The 14,836-nt window shown below is 45.5% G+C and overlaps 1 protein-coding gene across 4 annotated transcripts in view; it reads left to right on the forward strand.

The window, feature by feature from the left end:
* The window catches only part of KMT2D (lysine methyltransferase 2D), a 381,440-nt gene that overhangs the window by 282,294 nt on the left and 84,310 nt on the right, over nt 1-14,836 (forward strand). The window lies entirely within an intron of this gene.

A 14,836-nucleotide genomic window follows, 5' to 3' on the forward strand; every position in this document is an offset into this window, starting at 1 on the left:
AATAGAGATAATCTATAATATACCTGGCTAAAATCCAGAATGTAATAAACTTGGTAAATGTGATTCACAGTGAAAGTGGTAGTGGTAGTGTACCTCCAGCCTTCCATGGGGTTTAGAAAGGAGATTCTTTCATGTGATTTCTGCTAATAATAATTACAAGGGTTTATTTATGTAATTGAATCATTTTTTAACTACATTTAATATGAACTGCTACACCTGTTTTGTATCCACTTGCATTCTAGTAAAATAAGATTTAATTCGCACAATATTATTTAAAGTAGATCCGTGGGGTGGAAAAGCTTTTTCCAAGCAGTATGGTCTGTTTAGCAAGCTTTAGCAGAGCATTGTTCTCTCCACAAATGGAATTGATATTTACATTTTCTCAGTGATGACAGCCTATATCTTCAGTTATGAGGCCTTTTGCTCCTCTCAGACCAACTTTATTAATTGTTTTCCATGGTGTTTTTTCTGCAGACTGCAATTAATGATCTAGTTTTCTAAAAAAGTCAAGTGATCATGGCAATGACAGTCGAATGGCATGATGGTGTAAGCGGACAGGCTTTAACCACTTAACTGGCAATTTCCCCCCGCCCCTCCCGGAAATGTTTTTTTTTTTTTTTTTTTTTTTAATGTCATAATTAGGTGAAAAACCTGTTTTTAAACTTGTCCACAAAGATTTTATTAGAAAAAAAACAAACCTTTTTTTAAATATTTAAAAAAAAAAAAGTTTTTCAAACATTGGCCACCATTGATCCTTATGACAGTAATGAGGGGGAGGGGGGATGACGCTGGGCTACCGTGTCACTGCTGGCCACAGTGTTCGGGACATGGAGGGCTGCAGAGCCACAGCTGTGTTTTTTTATTTTATTTTTTTAATGCTGGCAGGAGGAGTGATGCTGGGCTGCCTGTCCAATCTCTGCTGGCTGCAGTGATTGGGACAGAGGGAGGAGGCAGGAGGGAGGGCAGAGCTGCGCTGTTTAGCTTCACTTATGGCCCGATCACTGCACACAGTGATCGTGACAGAGGGAGGGTTTCCACCAAGTGGGGGAAATGCTGCAGGGCTGCCCCGATCACTGTATTCAACAGTGATCGGGATACACTGGGGGCAGAGCCGTGGCGGTCGCAGGAGGGCTGGCAGGTCCCTCTGAGTGGGCATCGGATGCGACCATGTCAAGGAAAGCCCAGCCTGGTGTGGCCGCATCTGAGGCGATCATGCCAGACAAGTGGTTAAACTAGCCTCTGGGCAAGGGGATAATGATAAATGCTGCCATCTCATTTGTAGAATGGTAAGGGTACATAAAACCCTGTACCATTTATGTTATAATAGTAGTAAAATATAAGCCAACATTTTTTTATTTTTAAATAAAGCTTTTATTTAAAATATTCCCCAAACCCTAGTTCACCAATTAATTTATTAAAAAGAAAATCATTTTGTTTGAATGGACATATTTCTGCTTGCATCCCCCTTAGGTAGCGAGCAGAAATTATCAAAAAGTCTGTCTTTTTGGTGCCCAACCTACCATTTGGTCGCTCTAACAAGGACATTAGACTGATTTACCCACATTATCCCGTTAAACCTGGTGCATTTGGGCGCGACAAGCATGATTAATAATGCATTGAAGCCCGATCGGTAAAACAATTGAATAGCTCTCATCAGGTGCTTATTACTTATCGCCACTCAAAATACAATTGAAAGCCCTCCCCTTAACCACTTGCTGGGCATGGTCGCATCAGCTGCAGGAATAGAAGTGTCCTGCAATTGTTGCTGAGTGCCTGCCGTGCTGCCGATCACTTCTGATCAGCAGTGACTGCAGACACTAGCAGCCTCTGGGGAAATGCGAAAAAAGCAGCCCCTCACCTTCCCGAGGAGCTCTGGGACTGCAGAGAGGATATAATGCTGGGTAACTGAAGTTGCGATGTTCTGATCATCGATGGCTGCGATGTTTCTACCAAGGTTTTTTTATTTTTAAAGGAAATTGTATTGGACATATTTTTATATTCATGTACTTCACCTAATTCAGTCAATAAAAAAACCCTGAAATTTCTGAGCATTTTTTGGAAAAAATATTAATCAGTTAAGTGGTTCATGTTGAAGGTCTGTTTTTGCTTCTCCCTCCATGTAAACTGGACTAACAATATTTGAAGTACCTTTAATTACTGCACTACATATGTATTTACATTGCTGTCAATCACACTTTCTCCATGTGACAATCTGTTTTTCCCATTTTCCAACTGTAATCATTTTAACAGACATAGGGCCATATTCAATTAGCAGTGATAACGGACTTTTCACGTGAAAAGTCCGGTTTTCGGGTGAAAAACCGGACTTTTCACGTGAAATGCAATTACAGCCTATTCAATTATCCTGGAAAATGTATCGGTGATCATGTTTTCACTAATTTCACTTCACCTTCTCTGAAGCAGGTGAAAAGTTGGGAAAAGTCACTATTTTAAGGTAAAAATGTTTGGATATGGTACAGAACTCCTGGGACACCCCCCTTTATGACTAATTAGGCATGTTGAAGTTTTTAATTATTTTTAATTGGCCAATAATGACATGTCATTTTCGGGGTGAAAAAGTAAAAAGTGATGGAAATTGGGGTTCAAGGTATGGGACAGGTATATTGGGGTGCTTTATGAGTGGGACAGGTGTTTTTTAGGCTTGCAGATGGGAGTAATCGGTCTGTTTCCACTTTTTTTTTAAAGTACCCTAAAATGACCCAAATATATACTTATACCCATTTTCATGTACCCCAAATTTAATGAGAGCATTTATTTTGCTCAAAAAAACTTGCTTTCTATCATTTTTTTGCATTTAAAAAAAAATGCATATAACCGCCATTTCACACAATTTAAGTCCCGAAAAACTCTCTAATATGATCTCTAACACACTTCTCTTCTGTTTTCCTATGTTAGTTTAGCATTTTTTGGGGTACAGGCTGATTTCTCCATTTTCACCTGCACTTTTCACTGCAAAATTGCCGCGAATTTGCGGATAATTGAATATCCCCCATAGTTGGTTCCCAGCCCTGGTAAATTGTAGCTGGAATGCAGGTAGGTAAAAAACTTAAGGCCCAACTACTGAAACATTATTTAATTAAGTCAGACTTGCAATCCTAACCTGCGGTCAAAGAGCAGCCACATTTGCTCAAGCAACAACCAGACAGCAGGCCCAGGGGGAATGCACACTAGCGTCCATTGTTCTGTTGCATGATCAGTAAGTACTTTTGTTGGGGTCTGGTCCTGAAGGTAAAATTAATTTCTGGGATCGGTGCAAGTATGTGGCTTTGGAAAGGGGGATAGGCACGGTTTTTGACTCACCTGGCAAGCTCTTCCTCCTGTCCTTGCCCCACAGTTTCAGTATCTACAGATCTCTCTTCCCAGCCATTTCAATTCTGCAACACCCGTTGGCCACTGAGTTTCACCTGCCTCTTCTCCCAGGGTAACGTTTTCACCTTTCACCTCATTTTTCTTGGGACATATAAGGACCTAATCAGTTACCTGGGAATGAATGCTAGGCAGCTTCTGGTGGCTTTTCTGAATAGGTCATCAATGGCTGATTTCTGCTTGCTGTCAAAGAAGGTGTGAGCAGAGATCAGTCTGCATGAATCTAATTGCCCCCTTGGAGTCTTTCCAGCCACTGGCAGACCTTTTGCTCTGCATAGGCAGCAAGTGGTCACATGACTGTTTGCATCTGCGAGTGCTTTGAGCCAATCTGGATAGCGCCCACCCTTTTAAGCTGGGCATACACCTAAAGATTTATTGTCCGATCTGGCTGGTTGTAACGAAAGTCTGGTAATGGATGAGAGCAAATGACAATTAACCATTTGCTCTCAAACACTGAAAACAGACAAAAATCTAAAAAATCAACCAATTTATCTGAATGACCGCTTTTGTCAGTTTTCAGGCATTTCGGAGTAAATGGTAAATTGTCATTTGCTCCCATCCATTTTATTCCAACCAGCCAAATTGGACAATACATCTTTAGGTGTATGGCCAAATTTACAAGGGCAGGATTGGTAGCAGCTGCAGGTTTGCCCATTGGCTGAAATAGACTGGACCTTATTGCCTGGTGGGCCACATTTTGAAACCTTGGAATAAAAGTTTCTCTTTCATCCACTAGGGGACACTGGAGTCCTATACAGTAGGGGTGTGAAGCTTGCAACCGGAGGTGTGGCACAATCTAAAATTAGCATTGTCTGCACAGCCGGCTCCTCCCCCTTCACATCCCTCCTCCCTCAGTTTTGAAAATTGTGCTGGAGGTACAGCACATGGAGCTCTGAGCTCCTGACTAAAAACTCTAAAAATCTGTAATAAGGGCTGCGTCAACCTAACAAAAGGGGGACAAGGCTGCTTAATATGGGAGAGACAATGATCCCTATTGAAGGGATCTGCATCTCTCTACAGGAGATCTTCTAATCCAGGCACAGGGAGTACTGGTTGTATGATAAAGGGCCCATGTTAGGTTTTTATTTTTTCCCCCGGTCAAATAATCATTAGGTCACCACAGCGGCGCAGCGGTCACCAGCGAGCAGAGACTGAGCGGGGCTGGAAGAGCGTGCCGGGGGGGGGGGATATGACTAATCTCCCACACTAAACAGCCTCTGACAAGCGCCGCTAGCGATCCCAGAGTAGAGCCGGATAATGCAGCGCGTGTGGGGAGACACTAGCAAAGCGCCGCTACAGGACTTAATCAGAGCGGTCCCGGAGCGCGCGCGGCGGGGGGCAGAGACGCTGCAGTGAATTCCGCGTGGCTGGGGAGATCTCTCAGCCGTGTGAGAGACTGTCTGCTGCAGCCAACAGAATGCCTGCCTTAGTATTGCCATTGTATCATCAAGTGGAAGTGCGACAGCGGGGACTGGTCTGACACTGCGGAGGTTAGTGTTTCCTGATGCCGTTCTGCAGTGCACGTGTAACAAACGTTACATTAGCAGCATTATATATATTTCTCTATCGTCCTAGTGGATGCTGGGGTTCCTGAAAGGACCATGGGGAATAGCGGCTCCGCAGGAGACAGGGCACAAAAGTAAAGCTTTCCGATCAGGTGGTGTGCACTGGCTCCTCCCCCTATGACCCTCCTCCAAGCCAGTTAGATTTTTGTGCCCGGCCGAGAAGGGTGCAATCTAGGTGGCTCTCCTAAAGAGCTGCTTAGAAAAGTTTAGCTTAGGTTTTTTATTTTACAGTGAGTCCTGCTGGCAACAGGATCACTGCAACGAGGGACTTAGGGGAGAAGAAGTGAACTCACCTGCGTGCAGGATGGATTGGCTTCTTGGCTACTGGACATCAGCTCCAGAGGGACGATCACAGGTACAGCCTGGATGGTCACCGGAGCCTTGCCGCCGGCCCCCTTGCAGATGCTGAAGTAAGAAGAGGTCCAGAATCGGCGGCAGAAGACTCCTCAGTCTTCTAAAGGTAGCGCACAGCACTGCAGCTGTGCGCCATTTTCCTCTCAGCACACTTCACACGGCAGTCACTGAGGGTGCAGGGCGCTGGGAGGGGGGCGCCCTGGGAGGCAAAATGAATACCTATTTTGGCTAAAAATACCTCACATATAGCCTCCGGAGGCTATATGGAGATATTTAACCCCTGCCAGAATCCGTTAAGAGCGGGAGACGAGGCCGCCGAAAAAGGGGCGGGGCCTATCTCCTCAGCACACAGCGCCATTTTCCCTCACAGAAAGGCTGGAGGAAAGGCTCCCAGGCTCTCCCCTGCACTGCACTACAGAAACAGGGTTAAAACAGAGAGGGGGGGCACTAATTTGGCGTTAGAAATATATAAAAAAGATGCTATAAGGGAAAACACTTATATAAGGTTGTCCCTATATAATTATAGCGTTTTTGGTGTGTGCTGGTAAACTCTCCCTCTGTCTCTCCAAAGGGCTAGTGGGTCCTGTCCTCTATCAGAGCATTCCCTGTGTGTGTGCTGTGTGTCGGTACGTGTGTGTCGACATGTATGAGGACGATGTTGGTGAGGAGGCGGAGCAATTGCCTGTAATGGTGATGTCACTCTCTAGGGAGTCGACACCGGAATGGATGGCTTATTTAGGGAATTACGTGATAATGTCAACACGCTGCAAGGTCGGTTGACGACATGAGACGGCCGACAAACAATTAGTACCGGTCCAGACGTCTCAAAAACACCGTCAGGGGTTTTAAAACGCCCGTTTACTTTAGTCGGTCGACACAGACACAGACAGGGACACTGAATCCAGTGTCGACGGTGAATAAACAAACGTATTCCTTATTAGTGCCACACGTTAAAGGCAATGAAGGAGGTGTTTCATATTTCTGATACTACAAGTACCACAAAAGAGGGTATTATGTGGGATGTGAAAAAACTACCTGTAGTTTTTCCTGAATCAGATAAATTAAATAAAGTGTGTGATGATGCGTGGGTTCCCCCCGATAGAAAATTATGGGCGGTATACCCTTTCCCGCCAGAAGTTAGGGCGCGTTGGGAAACACCCCTTAGGGTGGATAAGGCGCTCACACGCTTATCAAAACAAGTGGCGGTACTGTCTATAGATAGGGCCGTCCTCAAGGACCAGCTGACAGGAGGCTGGAAAATATCATAAAAAGTATATACACACATACTGGTGTTATACTGCGACCAGCGATCGCCTCAGCCTGGATGTGCAGAGCTGAGGTGGCTTGGTCGGATTCCCTGACTAAAAATATTGATACCCTTGACAGGGACAGTATTTTATTGACTATAGAGCATTTAAAGGATGCATTTCTATATATGCGAGATGCACAGAGGGATATTTGCACTCTGGCATCAAGAGTAAATGCGATGTCCATATCTGCCAGAAGATGTTATGGACACGACAGTGGTCAGGTGATGCAGATTCCAAACGGCACAAAGGTGTATTGCCGTATAAAGGAAGAGGAGTTATTTGGGGTCGGTCCATCGGACCTGGTGGCCACGGCAACTGCTGGAAAATCCGCCGTTTTTACCCTAAGTCACATCTCTGCAGAAAAAGACACCGTCTTTTCAGCCTCAGTCCTTTCGTCCCTATAAGATCATATCTGCCCAGGGATAGAGGAAAGGGAAGAAGACTGCAGCAGGCAGCCCATTCCCAGGAACAGAAGCGTTCCACCGCTTCTGACAAGTTCTCAGCATGGCGCTGAGACCGTACAGGACCCCTGGATCCTACAAGTAGTATCCCAGGGGTACAGATTGGAATGTCGAGACGTTTCCCCTTCGCAGGCTCCTGAAGTCTGCTTTACCAAGGTCTCCCTCCGACAAGGAGGCAGTATGGGAAAAAATTCACAAGCTGTATTCCCAGCAGGTGATAATTAAATTACCCCTCCTACTACAAGAAAAGGGGTATTATTCCACACTATATTGTGGTACTGAAGCCAGAAGGCTAGGTGAGACTTATTCTAAAAAAAATTTTGAACACTTACAAAGGTTCAAATCAAGATGGAGTCACTCAGAGCAGTGATAACGAACCAGGAAGAAGGGGACTATATAGTGTCCCGGGACATCAGGGATGCTTACCTCTATGTCCCAAATTTGCCCTTCTCATTAAGGGTACCTCAGGTTCGTGGTGCAGAACTGTCACTATCAGTTTCAGACGCTGCCGTTTGGATTGTCCACGGCACCCCGGGTCTTTACCAAGGTAATGGCCGAAATGATGATTCTTCTTCGAAGAAAAGGCGTCTTAATTATCCCTTACTTGGACGATCTCCTGATAAGGGCATAGTCCAGGGAACAGTTGGAGGTCGGAGTAGCACTATCTCGGATACTGCTACAACAGCACGGGTGGATTCTAAATATTCCAAAATCGCAGCTGATCCCGACGACACGTCTGCTGTGCCTAGGGATGATTCTGGACACAGTCCAGAAAAAGGTGTTTCTCCCGGAAGAGAAAGCCAGGGAGTTATCCGAGCTAGTCAGGAACCTCCTAAAAACAGTGCATCATTGCACAAGGGTCCTGGTAAAAATGGTGGCTTCCTACGAAGCAATTCCATTCGGCAGATTTCACGCAAGAACTTTTCAGTGGGATCTGCTGGACAAATGGTCCGGATCGCATCTTCAGATGCATCAGCGGATAACCCTATATCCAAGGACAAGGGTGTCTCTCCTGTGGTGGTTATAGAGTGCTCATCTTCTAGAGGGCCGCAGATTCGGCATTCAGGATTGGATGCTGGTGACCACGGAGCCTAGCCCGAGAGGCTGGGGAGCAGTCACACAAGGAAAAAATTTCCAGGGAGTGTGATCAAGTCTGGAGACTTTTCTCCACATAAATATACTGGAGCTAAGGGTAAATTTATAATGCTCTAAGCTTAGCAAGACCTCTGCTTCAAGGTCAGCCGGTATTGATCCAGTGGGAAAAACATCACGGCAGTCGCCCACGTAAACAGACAGGGCGACACAAGAAGCAGGAGGGCAATGGCAAAAACTGCAAGGACTTTTCGCTGGGCGGAAAATCATGTGATAGCACTGTCAGCAGTGTTTCATCCCGGGAATGGAAACTGGGAAGCAGACTTCCTCAGCAGGCACGACCTCCACCTGGGAGAGTGGAAACTTCATCGGGAAGTTTTTTCCACATGATTGTAAACCGTTGGGAAATACCAAAGGTGGACATGATGGCGTCCCGTCTGAACAAAAAACGGGACAGGTATTGCGCCAGGTCAAGAGACCCTCAGGCAATAGCTGTGGACGTTCTGGTAACACCGTGGGTGTACCAGTCGGTGTATGTGTTCCCTCCTCTGCTTCTCATACCTAAGGTGCTGAGAATTATAAGACGTAGAGGAGTAAGAACTATACTCATGGCTCCGGATTGGCCAAGAAGGACTTGGTACCCGGAACTTCAAGAGATGCTTACAGAGGTCTTATGGCCTCTGCCGCTAAGAAGGGACTTGCTTCAGCAAGTACCATGTCTGTTCCAAGACTTACCGCAGCTGCGTTTGTCGGCATGGCGGTGGAAAGCCGGATCCTAAGGGAAAAAGGCATTCCGGAAGAGGTCATTCCTACCCTGGTCAAAGCCAGAAAGGAGGTGACCGCACAACATTATCACCACATGTGGCGAAAATATGTTGCGTGGTGTGAGGCCAGGAAGGCCCCACAAAGAAATTTCAACTCGGTCGTTTCCTGCATTTCCTGCAAACAGGAGTGTCTATGGGCCTCAAATTGGGGTCCATTAAGGTTCAAATTTCGGCCCTGTCGATTTTCTTCCAGAAAGAATTGGCTTCAGTTCCTGAAGTCCAGAAGTTTGTCAAGGGAGTATTGCATATACAACCCCCTTTTGTGCCTCCAGTGGCACTGTGGGATCTCAACGTAGTTCTGGGATTCCTCAAATCACATTGGTTTAAAACCAGTCAAATCTGTGGATTTGAAGCATCTCACATGAAAAGTGACCATGCTCTTGGCCCTGGCCTGGACCAGGCGAGTGTCAAATTGGTGGTTTTTTCTCAAAAAAGCCCATATCTGTTTGTCCATTCGGACAGGGCAGAGCTGCGGACTCGTCCCCAGTTCTCTCCCTAAGGTGGTGTCAGTGTTTCACCTGAACCAGCTTATTGTGGTGCCTTGCACCTACTAGGGACTTGGAGGACTCCAAGTTGCTAGATGTTGTCAGGGCCCTGAAAATATGTTCCAGGACGGCTGGAGTCAGGAAAACTGACTTGCTGTTATCCTGTATGCACCCAACAAACTGGGTGCTCTTGCTTCTAAGCAGACTATTGCTAGTTGGATGTGTAATACAATTCAGCTTGCACATTCTGTGGCAGGCCTGCCACAGCCAAAATATGTAAATGCCCATTCCACAAGGAAGGTGGGCTCATCTTGGGCGGCTGCCCGAGGGGTCTCGGCTTTACAACTTTGCCGAGCAGCTACTTGGTCAGGGGCAAACACGTTTGCTAAATTCTACAAATTTGATACCCTGGCTAAGGAGGACCTGGAGTTCTCTCATTCGGTGCTGCAGAGTCATCCGCACTCTCCCGCCCGTTTGGGAGCTTTGGTATAATCCCCATGGTCCTTTCAGGAACCCCAGCATCCACTAGGACGATAGAGAAAATAAGAATTTACTTACCGATAATTCTATTTCTCGGAGTCCGTAGTGGATGCTGGGCGCCCATCCCAAGTGCGGATTATCTGCAATACTTGTACATAGTTACAAAAATCGGGTTATTATTGTTGTGAGCCATCTTTTCAGAGGCTCCGCTGTTATCATACTGTTAACTGGGTTTAGATCACAAGTTGTACGGTGTGATTGGTGTGGCTGGTATGAGTCTTACCCGGGATTCAAAATTCCTCCCTTATTGTGTACGCTCGTCCGGGCACAGTACCTAACTGGCTTGGAGGAGGGTCATAGGGGGAGGAGCCAGTGCACACCACCTGATCGGAAAGCTTTACTTTTGTGCCCTGTCTCCTGCGGAGCCGCTATTCCCCATGGTCCTTTCAGGAACCCCAGCATCCACTACGGACTCCGAGAAATAGAATTATCGGTAAGTAAATTCTTATTATATATATATATATATATATATATATATATATATATATATATATATATATATACAGGTTGAGTATCCCATATCCAAATATTCCGAAATACGGAATATTCCGAAATACGGACTTTTTTGAGTGAGAGTGAGATAGTGAAACCTTTGTTTTTTGATGACTCAATGTACACAAACTTTGTTTAATACACAAAGTTATTAAAAATATTGTATTAAATGACCTTCAGGCTGTGTGTATAAGGTGTATATGAAACATAAATGAATTGTGTGAATGTAGACACACTTTGTTTAATGCACAAAGTTATAAAAAATATTGGCTAAAATTACCTTCAGGCTGTGTGTATAAGGTGTATATGTAACATAAATGCATTCTGTGCTTAGATTTAGGCCCCATCACCATGATATCTCATTATGGTATGCAATTATTCCAAAATACGGAAAAATCCCATATCCAAAATACCTCTGGTCCCAAGCATTTTGGATAAGGGAGACTCAACCTGTATATATATATATTGGTAACAGGCTGCATTACTTATAAGTTTACCAGGGCATAGAAAGGAAGTTCCCAAAATTCTTCAGTGACGGACATTTTAATTATTTCTAAGTGGCGCCATCCCTTCCCCCTCGTATAGGTACCAAGAGAGATGTTATAATGTCGCAATAGCTCCCTCTGATGGGGAAAGTAGATTTTGCGAAAAATACTGAGGATCTCCTGAACAAATACTTTTACTTTACATTTATATTTTTAAACGGACTTCTATTACAAAGATCCTGTAGAAAATTCAAGGAAGCAGGCGGATACAACTTGGTCGGCTGGTGTTTTTAATTATTATTTATTTAATTTTATTTGTTAATTTATTTCTTCTTGTCCTATTCCTTTTGCAATACAAGAGAGGGAAGAGTAATTCCAGCCGGATCCGATACCCTTGCTTCCGTCATCTACCGCATTCTTTCTTTTCCTAGTTTAAAGGGGAAAGCACTGCGTAGTACCCTGGTAGGGGGTTTAAACAACCAAGACTTGTTATGTTTGTACGAAAGGTAACAAAACGAGCACGCGTGTTGGCAGCTCCGGGGTGTGCGACTCCAGACAAGGACGCTACACCTGGGAGCAGTGCTCTGTCTAGGTCATAGGTGAAAGACCTTGCAGATAAAATCTCCAAGGAGATGGCGGAATCACGCAAGCACCAATCACAATGGGCTGCGGGGCTCTCAAGAACGATGAAGAATTTCTCATCAGATTAACACCGCCCACACAAGCAGAAACAAGGTAGTTAAAAGACCTCTTCCTATTGTACCAGAATCAGAGGATGATTGAATCTAACCTAGACGCCGATTCTCCAGAAGAGGACACAGCAATCGCGGGTATTGATTCCTTACTTTGACGTGGTAGAAGAGATCCTAAACTTTAAAGTGGAAAAAGTTAAGGAGCTAGAGGATTTCGAATTAATCAAATTCCAAAAAAACAAAATACAAACAAACAAACAAAAAAAACGCATTCAGCGGTGTTTCCCATTCCTACATCTCTCCAATCTCAGAGGCTTGAAAGCAACCTGATAAACGCTTTAAATTTCCAAAGCGGTTTCAGGTAACTTACCCTTTACCTAACAGTGTAATGGATACGTGGGAGACTCCACCAGTAGTGGATGCTTCCCTAGGAGGGTTGTCAAGGAAGACAATCTTACCAATACCTAATATCACGGCTTTCAAAAAAAAAAAAAACTTCCGATTGTAAGTTGAGACAGCTTTAAAGTGAATTTTCGTAGCAGCAGAGGAGGCACGGAGACCTACGATCGTCTGTGCTTGGGTTAACAAGGCCATGGGAGCATGGTCTGGACGTATTGTACAGGCTATTGAAGAGGAAAATAGCTTGGCAGATATTACCAACTGGCGGAACATATTCCAGAATCCGCTTCATACCTGTGTCAAGCCTCAAAGGATATTAGCAGGATAGCATTGCGCATCTCTGCATCGGCCATATCGGCTAGACGGATTTTATGACTACGAGAATGGCAAGGAGACTCTGACACCAAGAAGGCGGTAGAACCCATCCCCTTTGGGGGTGAAATGCTTTTCGGTCCAGAGTTGGACAAGTGGATTTCGCAAGCTGCAGCAGGGAAGTCCACCTTTCTACCTACTCCTTATACGAGAACCACTCCACAGGTTAGGAGAGGTTATTCGGGACCAATGTCTAATTCATTTAGATCACAGTCCTTTCGAGTCTAAGGAAGAGGTTTCGGTACACAAGCACATGGAGGCAGAGGTAGAGGCTGCTCACAGTCAAATACCAGAAAGCAGGATAAACCTGCTGACAAGACCGTGGCATGACGGCCTCCCATCTCTTCTGGGGTCCCCCTTAATGGGCGCGCGTCTGGAAGGGTTTCGGGACATCTGGGCCAAGACCTCACCAGAACTTTGGATAATTTCCCGGGGTACAAACTGGATTTTCAACAGAGGCCTCAGTCAGTTTGTTTACAACAGGATTGCCTCGGTGCCCTCAGAAAGAAGGCACTACTAACAGCACTTCAGAAATTGCTATGGTCAGAGGTCATTATCCCAGTTCCCGCCTCGCAGAGAGGAAGGCTTTTCTATTCCACTCTTTTTGTCGTGCCAAAGCCAGACGGGACGGTCGGACCGATACTCAATTTCAAAGTTTTAAACCAGTTTCTAAGGAGCTGCAAATTCAGGATGAAAACAATCCAGTTGGTCATTGCAGGCTTAGAACAAGGCGAATTCATGGTATCCATGGACATAAAGGATGCATATCTGCATATCTCACTCTGGACTCCTCACCAGGCTTACTTAAGTTTCGCACTGGTGACGGATCACTACCAATTCTGGGCCTTGCCGTTCGACCTATCATCAGCCCCAAGAATCTTTACGAAGATCATGGCAATCATGGTTGCAGGATTGAGACTGTTGGGGGTCACGATTATACCTTATCTAGACTATCTACTGATCACAAGGTCCAGGACCTACAGAGAGTAGTGGCTCAGGTACTGAGGACACAAACTGTTTCTCTAAACCTCTGTGTGCAATTTCTCGGGCAGATGGTGGCGTCGTTCGAAGCTCTCCAGTACGGCAGACTTCGTTCTCGACCATTCCAGATGAACCTCATTGCTCAGGGAGCGGTTTCGCATTGGCTTATCCAGACTTCTCCTTTTCCTTCAGGCCGGGCTAGATGTAGGACTGAAGCTGGGCTCTCTGAAGGTTCAAATTTCGGCTCTCTCCATCCTGTTTCAACAGCGGTTAGTATCCTTGCAGGAGATTCAAACCTTTTTACAGGGGGTTCTGAGGAGACCACCCCCTTTTCGTTCTCCCACTGCGCCGGGGGACTTACATTTGGTGTTGGTATTTTTGAGATCACCAACTTTTGAGCCGTTAGCAAGAACAGGCCTGACATATCTCTCTTGGAAGGTCTCACTGTTGCTTGCCTTGGCTTCGGCCAGGAGGGTTTCTCAGTTGGGAGCCTTATCGTATAAGAGTCCCTTTTTAATTTTTCATGGGGGTAGGGCAGAACTCCGTCCGAGGGCAGATTTCCTACCTACGGTTGTTTCAGGGTTTCATGTAAACCAGCCAATTGTGGTCCCATCTTTCCAGGGTCTCACAGATGGGGACGTGTCCTTGGATGTTGTCCGAGCCTTACGGGAATACGTACAAGTTACGTCGTCCTTCAGAAGGTCGGACCATTTGTTTGTTCTCTATGATGGGCCTAAGAAGGTTTGGCCAGCATCTAAGCAGTCTTTGTCTAGCTGGATTAGACTTACCATTCGGCAAGCTTATATTTCCTGTGGCAAACAGGTTCCGGTTCAGACGGGTGCTCATACCACCCGATCAGTGGGTGCCTCATAGGTGGCTGCCAGCGGTACTTCCACTACTCAACTTTGCAGAGCGGCGACGTGGTCCTTAGCCCACATGTTCGCGAAATTTTGCAAGTTTGATACTTTTGCGTCCGTAGACTCTAAGTTCGGACGTTTAGTTTTGCAGGCCACCGACAGCACTCCCTCCCTGGGGGATATCTTTGGAACGTCCCCTACTGTATAGGACTCCAGTGTCCCCTAGTGGATGAAAGAGAAAAGAGGATTTTGGTACTTAACGATAAATCCATTTCTCTGAATCTTCTAGGGGACACTGGACGCCCGCCTCGGTGCGGTCAACCTGCTGTGTTCAAAGTTCTTGTTCAAACAGTTCGTACAAACAGCATTAGTTATTCGGTTAAGAGTTATTGGTTGCTGTTTGATATGTTGTACGGTTCGGTTCCTCGCCATGTGCTATAGTATCATGTCCTATTCTCTCAGTCAAATTTTCAAAACTGAGGGAAGAGGGATGTGAAGGGGGAGGAGCCGGCTGTGCAGACAATGCTAATTTTAGATTGT

The sequence above is a fragment of the Pseudophryne corroboree genome, chromosome 2, assembly GCF_028390025.1.
Source record: "Pseudophryne corroboree isolate aPseCor3 chromosome 2, aPseCor3.hap2, whole genome shotgun sequence".
Taxonomy (NCBI): Eukaryota; Metazoa; Chordata; class Amphibia; order Anura; family Myobatrachidae; genus Pseudophryne; species Pseudophryne corroboree.